The sequence below is a fragment of the Crinia signifera genome, chromosome 2, assembly GCF_055691185.1.
Source record: "Crinia signifera chromosome 2, ASM5569118v1, whole genome shotgun sequence".
NCBI lineage: Eukaryota > Metazoa > Chordata > Amphibia > Anura > Myobatrachidae > Crinia > Crinia signifera.
The window spans coordinates 290,452,414-290,471,879 of NC_139218.1; positions in this window are offsets into that span (position 1 = coordinate 290,452,414).

The window sequence follows — 19,466 nt, forward strand, 5'->3', positions numbered from 1 at the left end:
CCTCTCTGGTCCTTCCTGTTGTGTCCCAGTCTTTTTCCAGTCCTGTATTTTCCTTGCCCAGCCTCATGTAACAGCCTTATCCACCTTAAGACCTGGCAGCACCCCAGTACCTGGTGAACCTAATCTGCCATGAAAAAGTGGCTGTTCTAGGTGAAGCTTTAGCCTGCATGAGGCTTTAAGGACTGCTGAGCAAATGCAGCAGCAGCACCTATACCACCTTGGTGGCATCCCTAACACTCAGACTGGGGCGACGGCTCTTTCTTCAGCAGGAAAATGACCCTAAGCACACAGTTAAGATATTAAAATAGTGGCTTTATATAAATCTGTGAATGTCCTTGAGTGGCCCAGCCAGAGCCAGACCTGAATCTTATTGAACATCTCTGGAGAGATCTGAAAGGTTTCAAAACATAAAATATGCATACCTTTAAATAAGTCAAGTGGACGGTTTTAAACTGTCATGGCAATCTGCTAACACCAGGGTAAACACATCTAAAAGGTTATTATTATCATTAGAAACATTGATACGCTATAGACAAACCGTGGGTTGATGTGGAAAAATATTGATCTTAATGTTTTTGCCTATACAATATGGATACAAAGTGGGGTATAGCACAAAGAAAATGTAAAATGTTTTACATTTTCTTGACTTTACATTTTTTCAACTTTTTAGAACATTTTTTTACTCTTTTATTTTGCACTGGAGCAGATGGGCACTGGAGCAGGTACATTGTCAGCACTGAAGTGGATGGAAACTTTACAGGTACATTGTCAGCACTGGAGTAATTGGACACTGTACAAGTGTGTTGGCAACACCGTAGTGGATAGTCACTGGACAGGTGTGTCATCAGCACTTGAAAAATATATATTTTTTATTTTCTATTTATTTTATCCTAGAGCAGATTGACAAGGGAGCATCGCCATCACTGGAGCAGATGGACTCTGGATAGGTGTGTTGTACTGGAGAGGATGGACACTTGAAAGATATGTCAGCAGCACTGGAGCAAATGGATACCAAAAGCCACTCTGGATTGACACAACACAGCCACTTGCATGGAGTCTAGATACAACACAGCCACTTGCATGGAGTTTGGACACAGCACAGCTCCTTGATGGAGTATATTGTTTTGTCTTTATCTGGAACCTCTGGAGGAAACTCCCAAGCCATGGTTTTGGTACCCTGATATCCCAGAAGTATGGAGTGTCTCAAATGCCAGGTAATCTGTGCAGCTCTACTATAACTTAGATCAGGGCTGGGCAATTGCGGCCCTCCAGATGTTGAGGAACTACACATCCCAGGATGCTTTGCATTAGTTTTGCTATGTGGCAATGCTGAAACTGATGCAAGGCATACTGGGATGTGTAGTTCCTTAACATCTGGAGGGCCGCAATTGCCCAGCCCTGACTTAGATTATAGTAACTAACAACATTAAGATCAATATTTTTCCACATCAACCCACGGTTTGTCTATAGCGTATCAATGTTTCTAACCTTTTAGATGTGTTTACCCTGGTGTTAACAGATCGCCGTGACAGTTTAAAACTGTCCACTTGACTTATTTACAGGTATGCATATTTTATGTTTTTATATTTTTAACCTTTACTGTTACATACTGTATTGTATTTATTGTTAATATTTGAATTATTTATTGTCTATATATTGGGTTATTTCTGTACTTAGTTGGATTTTACATTGGGTTGATGTCCTTGCTGCATTCAGAATTACATTAGATTGATGTCAATGTTGCATTCACAATAAAATAAATGTCAGTTCTCTTAATAATTTATACATACAGTGATTTTAAAAAGTTTTGCTACCAGCTTTAGCTACTGAATTTGGGTCAGTGACACTTAATTTAAGTGACCATTCATATTCAAGCACCACCCATGTTTAACTATCCAGTAATTTATGAGCAGACACTGCTTAATCTCTCTCTAAGAGCTGATTCACCACTTGTCTTACTACTGTAAGCTAACAGATGCTTTAGATAAGTGGTTTCAAAACATGGGACACTTCAAGGACAGTTATACATTTTGCATGGTCTTCATTTTGATGCTGTTTAGGATACAAATAATACTACAAGCCTTTATTGTTTGAATACGGTGTTTCAAAGTTTTTTAACTACAGTATGTGACTGTAATGTTGTTATATATTGTAATTTACATTTTTATAGTATAAAGTGTTTATACAAATGATGTCATAATGAGATTAACTACTTTTGTTTACATTCTGTAAGTGATTCAGAGAAAAACCTCTTAAAAATAAATTATGCCAGAAACAGAACTCATATCATGTCATCTTTTTAACCACCTCTTATTAGAAAATATTCTAGATAGCATTTAGAGATTTGCTTTTGGTATGCCCACATCCTATTGCCTGTCCTCTTAAGGGATTCAGTGTTCATTCATACATCTTGGGTGCACTGATTTTCAAATGTTAGTGACATTCATTGAGGGTCAATGGCTGGGGGGCAATGGCTTGTAGTATCAGAGCCAGATATATACACACATATGTAAGCCTGAATGTTCATGTGGACAATATGTGAAGATATATTGGGCACTAGTACTGTATTATCATTGTTTATATTTAGGTGGCTGCCTAATTAATGTTCTAAATTGTATTCATAAATAAATATATACAATTTATAATTATTACCATCTAAAGTGTCTGTGTGAGTGCATTCATCCATGGTGCTTTAAATTATCAATTAGTGCAGAAACTCAATTTTCTTTGGTTTTATTAGGAAATACTGCCATAAATTTGGTAAATTTTGATCAAAGATATGCGGGCAAGATAGGAAGGTTTGGCAGTGACTAGCCTGTCATGTTCCAGTATACTCATGAGTTGTGACTATAAAAATGATTGGAATAATGCAAAGAAAATATTTATTATATCTTAATTGTATTTTCTGATCATTGTTATAATCAAAACTCTGGAGTATACTCTGCCTTGCTGCCCACATGTAACATATATACTGTATGTATAGAAGATGTAAGTAGCATCACAGTGTGTGTACTCAACCTTACACTCAATATTAGTAAGTCCTTAGATGACATCACTGTAGTTATGATGGATGTCTGCACACCCCTAATGGACAGTGGTGGTGAATCACCCATGTAAACACTTGGTTAAAAAAGGTGAATATAGCAATCTCAGCTGTCATAAATATGCAAAACATGGACTGGGAAATATGTAGAAAATATATACTGTAACATCTATTTTTTGTAAAATAGAGACCAAGCAATGTAAAAAAAAACACTTTAAAATTATAAAAACAGTATTCAGTAGAGTAGAGTAGATGAATTAACCACCAACAGAGTGACAGTCTCACTGCATTAAAATGGGTTTGGCATACTGGATGCTGGGAGAATGATACCTGCCTGACTGCATTATGCCAACTGATGTTTGTAGAGGAGAGACAATGGTATGGGGCTGTTTTTTAAGAGTTTGGGCTAGGTCCCTTATCTCCAGTGAAGGGCAAACTTAATGCTTCAGCATACCAAGACATTTTGAACAATGCCTTGCTTCCAACATTGTGGCAACAGTTTTATTTATTTATTTATTAACAGTTTCTTATATAGCACACACACACATATTCTGCAGCGCTTTACAGAGACTATTTGATGATTCACATTAGTCCCTGCCCCAGTGAAAGTTACAATCTATATTTCCTACCACAAAACAGGCATGAACATTCACTTTTGGGTTAATTTTGTTGGGAGGTAATTAACCTACCATTATATTATGGATTGCAAGTACGGGGAGAATATACAAACTCTGCACAGTTTTGGGAAGGCATTTTCTATTCCAACATGATTGTGCCCCAGTGCACAAAGCAAGAACTACAGTATAAAGACATTTTTTGATGAGTTCAATGTGGAAGAACTTGACTGGCACACACAGAGCCATGACCTAATGACTCCACTGGTTCTGAGCAAGCTGCAGAAAGTGACCAGAGGCGGGGAAACGCGTTAACCACATCAATTCTAAACGGCACCATCGGGTTCTGAATACCTACAGTACTTTCCTGGAATTTACAAGTAACCAATGGTCATAAGGACTCCAGAGATAGCTGCATTCCTGTTGGATAAGCACCAGCAGCTGGGAGAGGACAGTCCAGTATATAAGTGCAGGTATTTCTTACAAAGTCTGGCCAGTCAGTAAGCTATGCTATAAATGTTGTTTTCTAAAAATGGACTGTATTAACAACTATAAGAAATGACCATTTCACATCATAATATTGCTACTTAAAAGACTACTAACAGATGGACGATTAATGTGACAGACTCTAACAGTGTTACTAATCTGCCTATAATACTAACAAAGTACAGGACTTTTATGTTATATGTTGTTTATCCAAATACTTTTGTTCATATAGCATGTATAATATATATATATAGATTTAAGGCAGCACTCTTGTTAATGCTTGAATAAAGGGTACTTGTTTCCTAGCACGGCGCCCAAGATTTCCATCTTATGGCATCTTATGCCATTACATGCATCGCATGCCATATAGCCGCATATGATGCATGCGATGCGCTCTTTAATTGTATAAGCACCCTAATGGGTGCTTACAATGTTAAATGCACCCCCAATACGATTTTTAATTGTATAAGCACCTTCATTTGTGCTTATAATGTTAAATGCACCCCCACGCCACCCCCACTATCAACGCGAACCCAAAGCATGGCGTGCGAAGCGAGCCCGCGAGTGGCGGCGTTACGCATCCTCCGACCTTTTCATACCCCCACTATCCACGTTGGCGTGGAGTTGATTGTAGATAGTGTGGCGAGCGCAGTGAGCCACCGAGCCCAAAGCGTGGTGAGCACAGCGAGCCCTGCGAGGGGACGCGTATTACTTTACATGTATTCCGTGTCCCCTCGCGGGGTTCGCTGAGCTCGCCACGCTTCGGGCTCGGTGGCTCGCTGTGCTCACCACACTATGTAAAATCAACACCGTGCCGACATGGATAGTGGGGGTATGAAAAGGTCGGAGGACGCATACCGTCGTCGCTCGCCACGCTTCGGGTTGGCGTTGATAGTGTGGGGGGGGGGGTGCATTTATCATTGTACGGACCCATCAGAGTGCTTGTATAATAAAAAATCGATGCCATACAATTTTTTATTGTACAACATTGCGTCGCATCGCATCACATACCATCGTATACCTTATTTAGTCTTATGGTATACGATGCGATGGGCGCTGTGCTAGGAAACAAGTACCGAATAAAGTAGCCCGTACCCTCCATGGATGCTCCCCAGGCAGGTATGGCACTACGGCGGCACTCCAAAAATAAATCAAACGACCACAGGTAAGTTATACTAATATTTCAACTTTACTTCATCATCAGGGCATGATGACAAAGTAATGCCTCTATGAAACATCTGCAGGGACGTGCAGCCAGTGGAGGCAGTACCTCCATTGTCATTAATGAGTAAAACAATAAAATACATTTTCATTGGATATAAATTGATTTTGGAGGCACCGAAAGCAGTGCCTCCAGCAGCCCATAACAAATAGCTGGAAATGGGGGGCCGGGTAGTGGGCTCATTACGTCCATTAAAATAAGTAACATAAGCATCACCCTAACAAGTTCCTCTGTAACGAGCATTCTTTCAGCCAATATGAAAGCCCATCCCTGTCACTGAAGCCAATGTGATTGGGCACACCTGATCACTGTGCATCCTGATCACTGTGGTTAGCATTGCAGGCAGCATCTGCACCCCTCTTCTCCTCCTAGTCCTTACCAGATAGCTTCTCATCCTGCAACTTTTCATTCCCCCCTCTCCCCACCAACTGGCAGCGCCGCATGTGTCCTTCTGCACCACCTCTTCTCCTAGTCTCCACCAGCCACTGCACTTCATGCAGCTTTCTGTTCTCCATTTATCCACCAGCTGCTATACAGTCCTTCTTTAACCCTTCCTTACCTGCCGACAGAGGTGCAGGGGGCCCTCTGCTCCTTTCACCCGACCCGCCCGCTGCCAAGCAGAGAGGCACTCCATATCCTTCTCTTAACCCGCTGGCACCCAAGAAGGGAGGTCTTCATTTATATATACACTCATTTCCATTATTCTTGGAACCAAATGCCTAGTCATGTGAAAAGTCTAGAGAGCCAGACCACTGGAGCTTGGAGATTGTAGGCCCCAACTCGCAAGATACAGTACCTGCTTCTGCTAATGTCTTAGGGCCAGTGTAAGGCTTCTTGGCAAACTAGGCAAAACTTTAATCTACCCATCACCACCTTACTTCGCATCTCCATCCTGCCACTAATACTTACTGTCCAGCCCGTAAAGTGAAACTGTGGAGGTGGTGTCTCCTCATAGACATCCTTAATTACAGGTGGTACCCAACCAAATAATCAAGTATCACCTAGCTTGTGCACAAGCTAGGTGATAATTGATTACAAATATAAGTTATTATCCACAATTATTAATGAATAAGATGTAATTGAGACTATCTAAAAACAGCTCACTCAAGTGGGGGTGATTCCCTGAGAGTGGTTACAATTGCAAAGGAAGGAATTGGAAATAACTGACTTTTTACTAGGAGCACACTTGTATTCAATAAATATTAACTTTTATTTCATATCCCGTATCAAAATTAGTAAATCACAAAAAAATTAATCTTAAAAAAAATAAAAAAAAATAAAAATCTTGACAATAACAAATAACAATACAGTGTGCATCGGTAGTACTGATACAAAAGCAACTAGATTCTGGAAATAAGAAACCAGCAAACATATACATTAGAATATAACATTTCCTAAAGCATATAACATACCAGCAAACATATACTTTAGAATTGTATCTTTGGGACTTATGTAATTCACAAGATCCAGAATGAAGTAGTATGTGTAATAACACGCATAGTTCCCAAAATATATAAGACACATTCTCAATGTGATTGGATAAATGTGAAACAAATTCATTTTCATAAAATCATCAACAATGTGCCAGTAAAGACTAGCTGTATATATCAATAGTTCATCACAAAGAAAATGGTCATGTGATCAAAGAATAGGCACAGAGGAACCATGGCATTTAGTAATATCTCAGACTGGCAAACAATATCCCCCTCATGCTGTGTTCTTTTGTGTAAACTCCAGCGTAAAGGGAGGCGGATAGAGAGGGTAGATGGATTGTGCAAAGAGTCCCACACAGGGAGTGCCACTGCTGCTACTTTTCCAATGCCTATACAGGACCATAAATTGCCAATTGCAATTGTGACCTGTGGAAAACTGAGTGAGACTTCACTAGAACTGTGATATAGGTAGAACATATCTGCTTTCTGGATTTCCTTTAAATGAGCTCTGATTCTTGTGTATATACCATTGCAGGTCTCCTATCTTGCTATGAAGATGAGAGTATCCATAAATCAAGTGTTGGAGATGTAGGTAAGGTGCTTAAATACTGCTGATTAATATGATGTTGCTCCTTACTGTATGTGTCTGAGACATTAATGAGGAGTGAGTGATACCTTTGCAGCATGAAGCACACAGAGTAGTGCAATAGAAAGCAGGCTCAAGGTGCGATTGGATAGGGACAATGGACCAACGGATTGGGAAAGGAGAAAGAAGGGAGATTATCTATGCCATGGAGGATAGGTAGGTCAACTGTGGGCAGGTCAGTATAGGGTAAGTGGGCACCGCCATGTCAGTGGGAGCTCTCTCCTTTTAGATGCTATGCTGGAGTTTACACAAATGAACACCGCATGAGGGGAATACCATTTGCCTCTCTCAGATATTACTAAATGCCATGGTTCTTCTGTGCCTATTCATTGATCACATTAACATATCTTGTATTTGTATTTTTTTATGATAAACTATTGATATATTCATCTAGCCTTTACTGGCACATTATTGATGATTTTCTGAAATGTCACATACAGTATGTGAATATGCGCATGAGGAGTGCGAAAACATTGGTCAGTTACAGAAACATACAAAACACACACATTTAAACATTGCACAGATACACACAGCACACTACACACATATTTACGTAGCGCACCTCACACACTTACACATTAGACAGATACACACACGCATAACACACCACAGACAGTACAACACACACTCACACACATTATAACACACACACACACAAAACAGTACAACACACACCAACACGAAAAAATAAGTGCATCATAAGTGCTAAATCTCAGGTGTAAAAGTGGAATTCATAAACACACACAAGCTATCAAGTCAGGAGCAGTGTGTTTCAAACAACAACACCACACCTGATTTCATTGCTGCCATTGACTATCAATACACATTATAACATTATGGTGGAGGTTTTAACAAATTACAATCTTGGGCCCTAAGATGAAATTTGATAGCAATTTTAGAAAAAAAAAAAAGGTTTTCTCGAGCAATGGCAGCCGGGTCAGCTAGTTCTCAATATTTTATACAAGCAAAATGCTAAAAGCACAATACCAACTAGTTCGTGAATAAGTTACATATAAAGTTACCATGGTGACTGAAGGCTTGCATTACACAGCAAACCCAACAACACTTCCTGCACGCAATATCCGGCCAGGACATGTTTCCGGCGCATGGTAAACAGCGTCCTCGGCGGGCGGGGGCCGGGAGACAGCACGGGAGGGAATGCACCCTACTTAAGGTAAGATTGTACCATCACTTTTTGTCTCACCATTTCACTTTGAAGACGGAGCGCGTGAGCTCCGAAACGTCAGTCACTATCTGAAATATATTCATTTAACAAGATCTTGGAGTGCCGCTGTCAGTTTCTTTTGGATCTACAAAGTCTACCCTGAGGGCACCGAGGTGGTTGTCACTGACGGGAGAGTGCCAGGCCACAACACAATAGCTACACTTGGAACCTCAGGGTTCATAGGAGCCGGGGCACCCCCAACAATTTTTGCATCTACCAAGTGAGGTGATATCTTCCACCAACACACTGTACGTGTACCCAGTAGGATCTAGCTCTGTCACCAACGTTTAAGGGAACACCATTCACATTTGTGATGGCCACCATGGACACCGTTTCTAATGAATCCAGGGGAGCCAGTGCCACATATAATCCAGCAACTCCGGGGTACAGTGGGATCACAGTGGACACAGGAGAACTGTTCAGCTTTTCCGAGGAGGACACAGGGAGAGTGCTATTCAAACAAAGCCTGTCCAGTATTGAAGACAAACCTAGCCTGGATGCTCTATATAGGCAATGGTATAGATTGCGCAAAAGGGAAGTGGATTTCCTGCTCCACGGGGTCTCATTGTCCGACTACCATCGGGACAAAATGATTCCCCAGGGATTCAGGGTTTGCAATGTGCCGACACTAGGCCGCCACAACCCTGAGTTCTGCCGCAAATGGTTGGGCGTCCTGAATAAATGCAGCCATGACCTTATGCTGCTGGTCGTAGAAGAATCAGGACAGGAACTAAAGGCAACCAAAGAAAACCTTGCCATATTCGAGCATGTGCACAAGGAGATGTTTGTCCAAGATACCAGCCAGGATTGGTTGATGAAACCCCAAAACCAAATAGACAATTATCAAAGGGATAAAATTCAAGAGGAACAAGTTTTTCTCTTTTAAAGAGGACTATGACAATAATGTGGTGTACCGCTGGCTGGCAGGTGGCACTGATCAAGGAAACACTCAAGGGCGGGCACAAAGATATAGATCATATAGGAGGGCGTGAAGTGCCACCCCAAGGAAGCCCCATGAATCATCTAACAGTGTCAGTGATTTCCAAGTGGAACCTAAAGCTCCTGAAAGCAGTGTCCCTTTAAGATCCACAACAAGTGCCACCAAGAAAAGAGGCACAAGAAGAGGAGCAGGCCGACCACCCGTAGGGCCGGCCAACACACGCGGCTCTCTAAAAGCAAGAACCGCGCCGAGTCAATAGTGTACAACCTGCCCTCAAGTACTTTTAGCAAGGAGGAGTTAAAGGTAATGGAACATGGCTTATCATTTGTCTACACTACAGATTATGATGATCTAACCTGGAAGACGGATCTGCACAGGTTCGGATGGGCATTTAGGCGCAAAGAATTCTTCCAAAATCAACCGGCACCCATTGTGAGTGAACCTCACCGTGACTTTGTAGTAAAACAAAGTACTTCATCTTTTGACCCTCAGTTGCAGAATGCCTCAATAGCATTGTATCTGCGCTTGGTGGACAACTCGGTCAAACGCTACAACCAAGCACCCCATCCCACGCACAGAAATCTCTCAAAAAAAGAGTTAAGTGCATTGAAACAACTGGGCAAATTCAAGGATGTTCTATTTCGTACAGCCAACAAGGGGAGAGGAGTCGTCATCCAGAATTTGACAGAGTATGTGGCTGAAATTGATCGCCAACTGGCAGACCACACAGTTTACGAGCTGTTGAATGCTGACCCCACAAACATCTACAAGGAGGAGTTAGACAGCATGCTACAAATCGCGAATTAATATTGAGCAAACTAAAAAAACGCGTCTTGAAGTGAAGATGCCGGGGTGGACACCAGAGGACAGGTGAGTAGGATTTCCTTCCCCGGGTACCCCTTTGGATTACTACGGATCCTGGACCCCAGACTCTTCAGCCCTGGAGCCCCAGACCCGGACCAGCCCCGGAACCAAGGCCCCGGAACCAAGCCACCGGACCGGACCCTGGGACCTACCGACGGGCTCAAGATAGGTAAGTATCAGTGTGTTTGTGTAATGTATGTATTAAACTTTTATTTTTATAAAGTGTCAGTGTGTATTTATTTATCTATTTTTTTACTGTGGAACTTCAAGACCCAGCGGGCCCTTTAATGCCCCGCAGGCTGGGACTTGTGGTTCTCCAAGTCCCAGCTTGCGGGGGAGGCTTGCTGGGACTCATAGTTCCACAGTTTAAAACAATAGGTTTTTCATCTATTTTTTGTACACAATGATCAGCCCGGTGGCCACCGCACAGGGCCATCGCGGACAGCACCAGGCTTCAGCCTGGTTAGGTAAGTCCTGGAGAGGGGGTACCCCTTTATTGGGGGGGTCCCCACTCCCCCAGGTCCCCTGGACAGGCTGACTGGTCGGTAGGGTTAATGCTTTGGCCGTGGGACCTTGTATAATAAGTGTTCCCCGGCTGTGGCATTACCCTGCTGGCTGGTTGTGCCTGGGGCTGGTTCTTAAAATACGGGGGACCCCTACTCATTTTGTCCCCCGTATTTTGGGAACCATCCCCGGCCCTTGAGCCTGGGGCTGGTTTTAAAAAATCAGCGAAGCCCTATTTGTCGGGTTTCCTGATTTTTTTAGGCCAGCCCCGGCTCTTCAGCCTGGTGCTGGTTACGGCAGAGGGGGGGGACCCCACACCGATTTTTTTAAAACTAAATACCATTTCAGAGGCATTCCCACTGCCTCAAAAATGATATTTAACCATGTAGGACTCTGCTTTTAAAACGGGTTGAAATACCGGTTATCTTTAACCGGTATTTCAACTCTGGCACTTTCCCACTGCAGCCTTAAATGGTAAATTGCGCTGAAAAATCTAATTTAAGGGGCATTATTTTATGATCATCTTATCACTTCCCAGAACATCCTCCTCCTAACACGTTATATTGACGATCTGTTTATGCTATGGGGGAGGGAGCATGAATTAAGAAGATTGGTCAATGACATCAACGAGAAACCGTCACCAATCAAATTGACCATGCAATGTTAATCTTGTAGTGTCAACTACCTGGATGTCCAAATTATTCCGGAAGAAGGCACCATAAAGACCACTCTACATGTCAAACCGACAGATAGAAACACTATCCTAAAGGCGAACAGTTTCCATCCAATTGCCTTGAAAAAATTTCTGCCAAAATCCCAGATGTTGAGGACAGCTAGGACAGTGAGTGAGCGTGAGGAACTCCCAGAAGTATTGGACAACTTAATTGCCAAATTCACACAAAGGGGTTACAATGATGCATTATTGAAACAACAAAAAGACAAAGTTTTGAAATTGGACAGAGAAACCTTACTGTCTTCCAGAATCGCAAGAGAAATGAAGGAGGAAGTAATACCAATGGTCACTAGACTCAATGTCAGCAGTGCAGTGCTACCAAGAGCCACAAGGGCTCTGTGGCCCATCATCAAGACCAATAAAAGCCTACCTAGACTGAATAAGAAAAGACCAATGATATGCTTCACCAAGGGGCGTAGCATTAAAGATAAAATCGTCCACAGTGATATCACAGGATTCTCTGATATCAAGCCCAAGACACACTTCCTAACAAAACCCCCTGGATGCTATAAGTGCACAACGCACAGCATGTGAGAACATGATAACTGGCGGCTCATTCACGCATCCAGTGGACAACAGGACATTTTCCATCAGGCATGTTTTGACATGCAGATCGACCCACATTGTATATGTAATACAATGTCCATGTAACAAGATATACGTGGGGAAGACAGTCAGGACCATGAGGGAGAGGATGGCCATGCACAGGTCTGCAATTAAAGCGGCTTTGGAGGGCAAGGACAATGAGCAACCTGTAGCCAAGCATTACGCTATGTTTAACCACAAATTGAGAGATCTAAAACACATGGCTATAGATCATGTCCCAGACTCAATACGCAGAGGGGACCAAGGAGGTAACCTGTAAAGACTGGAAAAGAGATGGATACATCGTCTGAATGCCATCAAGCCGAATGGCCTCAAAGAACGTTTATCACTGGGCACTCTATTATGACCACATACAAAGAGAGGCATACAGTGGACATTCAGTAGACTATCTGGCAAAAAGCATAGTTCACTTTAGTATGTAGCAAAGACCAGTATCCTTTGTTGAAGTAACAACGAGTAACACATCCCACCCGGTAAACTCTAGTCTAGAATTCGTAAAGAATGGGGGCCATAGTTGTTTGCGGGGATCCACGGGTGGATGTAGTGGTGCCTGCAGGGCTTATGCTCATAGGATGCCACTGCACCCATGAGTGGGAACACAGCAATGAGACGTAATGTATTATATAGATACCATTAAACATTGTGATAGCAATAATCCTGTTTTTGTATTAGAGAGCACTAGTACTTTAATAACATAGCTTTTATACAGAGCACATACCAATGCAGTGCATCATTCCCTCTTCTAATCACAAGCTTTTGTTCACTTATTGTTTTTTTCTTATCATGTTTGTATGCAGTTTACAGCACTTTGTAGAGAATGCCCATTTAGTATAACACGCATATAACATTGATAAATTGTTTGCACTATGTCAGTGTCTGTCAATCTTGCGATTGTTCCCCCAGTTTCCCCCGCAGCTGGGACTTCCATTAAACAGTATTGCAGGGGATGTTACCATGGTGACGGAAGGCTTGCGTTATACAGCAAACCCGACAACACTTCCTGCACGCGATATCCGGCCAGGACATGTTTCCAGCGCACAGTACACGGCGTCCTCGGTGGGCGGGGACCGGGAGACAGCGTGGGAGGGAAGGCACCCTACTTAAGGTAAGATTGTACCATCACTTTTTGTCTCACCATTTCACCTTGAAGATGGAGCGTGTGAGCTCCAAAACGTCAGTCACTATCTGAAATATATTAATTTAACAAGACCTTGGAGTTCCGCTCCCTGAGGGCACCGAGGCGGTTGTCACTGACGGGAAAGTGCCAGGCCACAACACAATAGCTATAAAGAAAAAGCACATAAAAAATAACATGCACATACAGGTTGAGTATCCCGTATCCGAATATCCGTTATCCGAATTATTCCGAAAACCATACATTTCAGAAAGTGAACAAAAAAAATTTTTTTTTATAAAAACTTACTGGGGACATCTGTAACAGCACTAATGAGGGAATGATATGTAACTGGCACTATATATGTGCAAGACAATGATTGCTTGTCATTTAAATTCAGTGCCTGAGATTGTACACAAACTTTCTTTCATGTTTTGAAACCTTGTTTTATGCACAAATAAAATATATTTGTGTTTATTTCATGTGTTTGATGTATATGTACATCATAAATGCAAGATACCTCAAGATACATCATTAAAATATTCCGAAATACGGAATAATCCGTTATCCAAAATTCTCCTGGTCCCGAGCATTTTGGATAAGGGATACTCAACCTGTACAATATAGTTTTGAAAATGCTGTTAACAATAGCTTATATTTATGAATGAATGCTTAGTAACAGTACATACTGTACTTTAGACACAAGTGCCTGCTTTCTATAAAAGAACGCACTTCACTAATATGGGAATAAACACAAGTCACTGTGTAACAATATCACTGGTATTAACTGTTTAGAAATGTGTACAATTCAAATATACAGTACTTTAAGCTAGATCAAAACTATTCAGCAATCAACTTTGAAATGTATTGAAATAAGATATTTTTTGCTATAGCCAAAATACCTTGTAAATTTGATTAAACATTTCCTGTATTTCCATCACTATCCTCTATTTAATTATTTTGTTTTTGTCATTAGCAGGAACAATTGTTTTAATTGCATATCAGCAACATTTAATTTATTGGGACAGATGTAGCAAGCTTCAAAAAGTGAAAACGTGGAGAGTGATAAACAACCAGCCAATCAGCTCCCATCTGTAATTTTTCAAACCCAGCCTGTAACATCACATTTAGGAGCTGATTGGCTGGCTGTTCATCACTTGTAATTTTTTTTACTTTTTGATGCATGATACCATAATCTAAAAAACTTACAAATATCACCCTTCTTAAAAGTATCTCTATTCTTCTTTCTTCCAAAGTAGTAGCATACTTCCAAACATTATGGATGTCCCAATTGAGACTCACTCACATGATGAAGCTGACCGCATCCAAAAAGTGGGTGTGCCTCTGTGAAAGTGGGTGTGGATTCATTGGAATGACAGGAGCACAATCTGCACCTCCCATTTGCCATCACTGTGGGAACATGCCCAGGGCTCTGTGAGCTGCTAACCATGGCACCAGTCCCTCTCCTATGGAAAAAAACAATGTGTACATACAGTATGCACATCCCAACAGCCCCCCCACCACAGAACACTAATGCCCACAGGTTGGACAGCAGGACAGTCCTACAAAAATCGGGACAGTTAAAATGTACTGTATGGTACAGAGCCACCATCAGTACAGCAAGTAATATTGTATGTGTACAGTATAAAATAGAAAAGAGACTTGCAAGTGCATGTGAGATTGGAATAGATTGCCAACTTTGCACATGCCATTAAATTAGAAAACCTAACTCTTTTTAATGAGTACAAAATAGAATCATATTCTGAATTGCTTAACAACCTCTCTCTCTGTAAAGGGAAGTGTAACGAGGGAGAAGCATAGACAATAAATAAATGCAATAAAATAAATAATTCCTACAAGGGAAAATCTATCTAATGCAATGTTTTGCTTAAAGACCATAAGTACATGTACTGTATCTGCAGTTGCCAAGGGGTATACTGCCAAATGTTAACAATACATCTCAAAGACCCCTAAACACAAGTGCAAGTAGATCCACAGTAAAACAAACTCCATAGAAGCATTTATATGGTGGTTCAAGGGAACTTCAGCAGTCCCTGTTTATAGTTCTACAAGGTCCTAATATAAAGACAAAAAAATACTATTTTGAGAGTATTTCTAGCCCAGTAAACTCGGTCCTCAGGACCCCACACAGTTCACACACAGCTCACAGGATGTGTGGTTCAACAACAGCTGGAGTGTCAAGGTTAGCCATCACTGAACTAGGTTATCTTGAGGGTGCCTAGTAATGGGATGTTGAGCCAAAAGTGGCAACCCCAGTAAGTCGGACATTTCACCTCTAAATTGACAAAACACAAGAAAACAGCTGGGTTGCACTAAATAAACTTCAGGCGTACATGTAAAAAAAATATATCACAATTATTTAAATAATAATCATATTAAAATAGAAAAAACATTGAAAAAAACTATTAAAAAATGCATGTTTGTAAAATTCCGTTGCTGTGAGTTTTCAATGTTAGGTAATAGTCACCCTTAGTGCCCCCTGGCCAGTAGATCTTCTAGTGTCTCCTCCTTTTTGGCCAATATAGATGGTACCAGTTGGAGCTGATGCTTTTGATGGTGATTATTACTGGACATGACATTATTCATCCCCAAACAGGATGTTTGTATGTGTTACCCATTTTTGTCCAGCTTTTACAGGTAACATCCTGTTTGGGGATGAATAACGTCATGTCCAGTAATTATCACCATCAAAAGCATCAGCTCCAGTGTAAAACTGGTACCATCCATATAAAAAAATACAGGGACACTAGAGATCTACCGACCTGAAGGCACTAAGGTTGGCTATAACCTAACATTGGAAACACACAGCAACAGTTTTACATACATGCATTTTTTATTTTTATTTTCAAATTTTTGTCGATTATAATATGAATATTATTTAAATAAATGTGTTATATATTTTTACATGCACACCTGAAGGTTATTTAGAAGAAGCCACCTGTTTTCTTTAATTCTGTGAGGAGACCCCACTCAGTGCATGTTTTGCAGGTCTCCTCACAGAATATAAGAAAACATGTGGGTTCCACTAAATAACATTCAGGTGTGCATGTAAATAAAATATAACTTGTGAGCTAGACGCTTGATTATTAATGACATAGTCGACTCACACAGGCTATACAGTAGTTTCAGATTAGAAAGGTCTATTCCTTGCCCTCCGGACTTAATGAAAACCATTATTGTATACGGTCAATACAGCACATATGTTTTAACAAGACTGTAAATATAAACACAAACTATATGAAACCAGTCTAATAAGGATGCTGCTGAAACAAAAAAAGACTAAAAATATATTTATGGATGATGTGGATGATGAAGATGATAATGATTATTATAACTTATTATGATGATGATGATGATGTAATACCAAATACTGTGAAAATACCATTCAAAACCATTCTGTAATTCCAACAGAAACAGAATATTTAATACTTAGGGCCAGATATATCAAGCTTCAAAAAGTGATAAAATGGAGAGTGATAAACAGCCAGCCAATCAGCTTCTACCTGCCATGTCACAGACTGTGTTTGAAAAATGTCAGACAGGAGCTGATCGGCTGGCTGTTTATCACTCTCCATTTTATCACTTTTGAAGCTTTATACATCTGGCCCTAAATCATAATCTATTGCTTATTTCTGCCCATCATCATTGACAATTTATATTTGCTTTTCGTATCAGCTAGAGAGAAAGAAGATTGAGACTCACACATTTTAAAAATGTAAACAAGATGTTTGAATTATAATGTTACACATGGGTCTTCCTAAATATGGAAACATGCAGCTACAGTATTCTTTTGATCATTAATGTTTCATTATAGGCATATGATAAATTTAGATTGACTCAATGCCCTGAACTGAAAGTTATTTTACAGCAAAACTTCAAGATCCTATCCTTGTAGGCTCCTCTGTCTTACAACAGTGAACAAAACTATACCAATGGGATGAGGCAAGACAAATACATTTTGGACAGTAACACCTGTGAGGAAACCGCACAGGAGAAAAATTATACATCTTTTAGGAGCTGCATTAACTACATATATTTAATGTACTGTATTAGCTCTTGCCATAACAAGTATGTTTAATATGTTTTGGATTGCAACTGACTAAAAAACAAATGTTGCAATATTATAGAGATATACTCTAATATGGGCCCTACACATGTAGCGATATACAGGCATTTTCTTAGTGATGGTAATTTTACTACATCGCTAAGAAAATGCCCCTACATCGCTGTGTGTGTAGGGGCTATAGTGATAGCAACGCAGGTCATTATCTCCTCCATAGTATGCTGGTTATTAATTGGTCAGGCCAGTGTTCTCACTGGAGAACACTGGCCCTGACAGATCGCTCAGCACACATTGCTGGCACATCGATGTGCAGCGCTGTCTGTGAGTGATCTAAGCATTTTCAGATGTGTGTAGAACGCTCATCTACACACATCGCTACGTGTGTAGGCCCCATAATGTGATAAGTCTTTCATGAACTCCATGAATTACATGCAACTTTCAAAGACTTGGGCCCATATGCAGTACATGTAATCAGTACATTATATATATATATATATAATATATATATATATATATATATATATATATATATATATATATATATATATATATATATATATATATACTGTCATCTGGGGCATACAGTAACTTGATATTCATAGGCCCCATAGCAAAAGTTTGAAAGGGCCCCCTATTTAGCAACTGATGGTTATAAATGTATGTAAAACATATTACTTAGACAGTAAAGATGGCCCCACCTATGCTTGTTACGCCCTTGACTGTCAAATTTTAAATGTAACTAATTTTACACATTATACTGTGACATTGAGGGTGTCCTAGGACAAGAATAAAGGGTCATATTTACAGCAAAGAAGGATATAAAAATAACACCTAACCAAGGTGTATGGAGAAAAGGAAGAGATGGATGGAGGCAGAGCTACTGTATAGTCCAGGTAAAATTTAGATAAGTGGACTTACAAATGCTACAGATAGGTCACTGTTAAGCCCCATGCACACTAGTAAGTAAGTAAGTTTTATTTATATAGCGCACTTTCTCCAACAGGACTCAAGGCGCTTTACAGACATTAAAAATAACAGTGCACATACTGTAATACAAAATAACAGTGCACATACTGTAATACATCACACATACAGATATGCACTAGATGCATTCTAATAAGGGACACGGACATGGGGAACATATTATTACTGAGCTGTGCAGCACCCAGGCAGCCATTCAGCGGCGCCACATGGTGATTGCACAGCCAGCACTGTACATATAGAACTAGGTGATATTGTTAAGAAAGGGGCTGCTAAATGATATTGCCAATAGCCAAATGACCCCTAAGGTTTGGTGGGTACCGGTGCATAGCAGAGCAGCAGGGAATAGGCACTGTGCCCATGGGCACAATGTATTTTCACTGCAGAGAGGGGATGGGGCATGGCCAGCAGCTCTCACAGCACTGGCCATGGCCAGAACAGCAGCAAAAATGGGTGGTGTGCCCTCATGAGAGTGCTGCAGATATACTATTTGACCCAGTGTCCCTCCTCTGTGCACGTGTGTCCCTCCTCTGCTGCCACAATGTTAGGATGTATGGCACTGTAATTACGCCAGACTTCAGCAATAACCTAAGGGTTACTAAGGGGACAGTCAGTGGTGCACGCCCAATTAATGAGTAATGCTACTATGTGTGCTATCTAAGAGATGAAAAAAGACAAAAGAACTCTGGTGGAGCATTCTTAAGTACCAGAAATGTTTATTGCACTATGGCTATTAATTAGAACATAACTTTTATTGGCATCTTTCTAAAATATTGTGACTTCATTAGCATGTAAAAATGGAACACACTGCAAAATTACTCCATACAGTCCTTAAATAGAAATAAAAAAATCAACATGGCCATCATATAACCAATATTATAATATCCAATGATGAGGATATATGTTGGGTTAAATCATAGGTCGTCAAATATAATCCAATTTTGCATGTGTTCTTAGGAGTCTTATTAGTA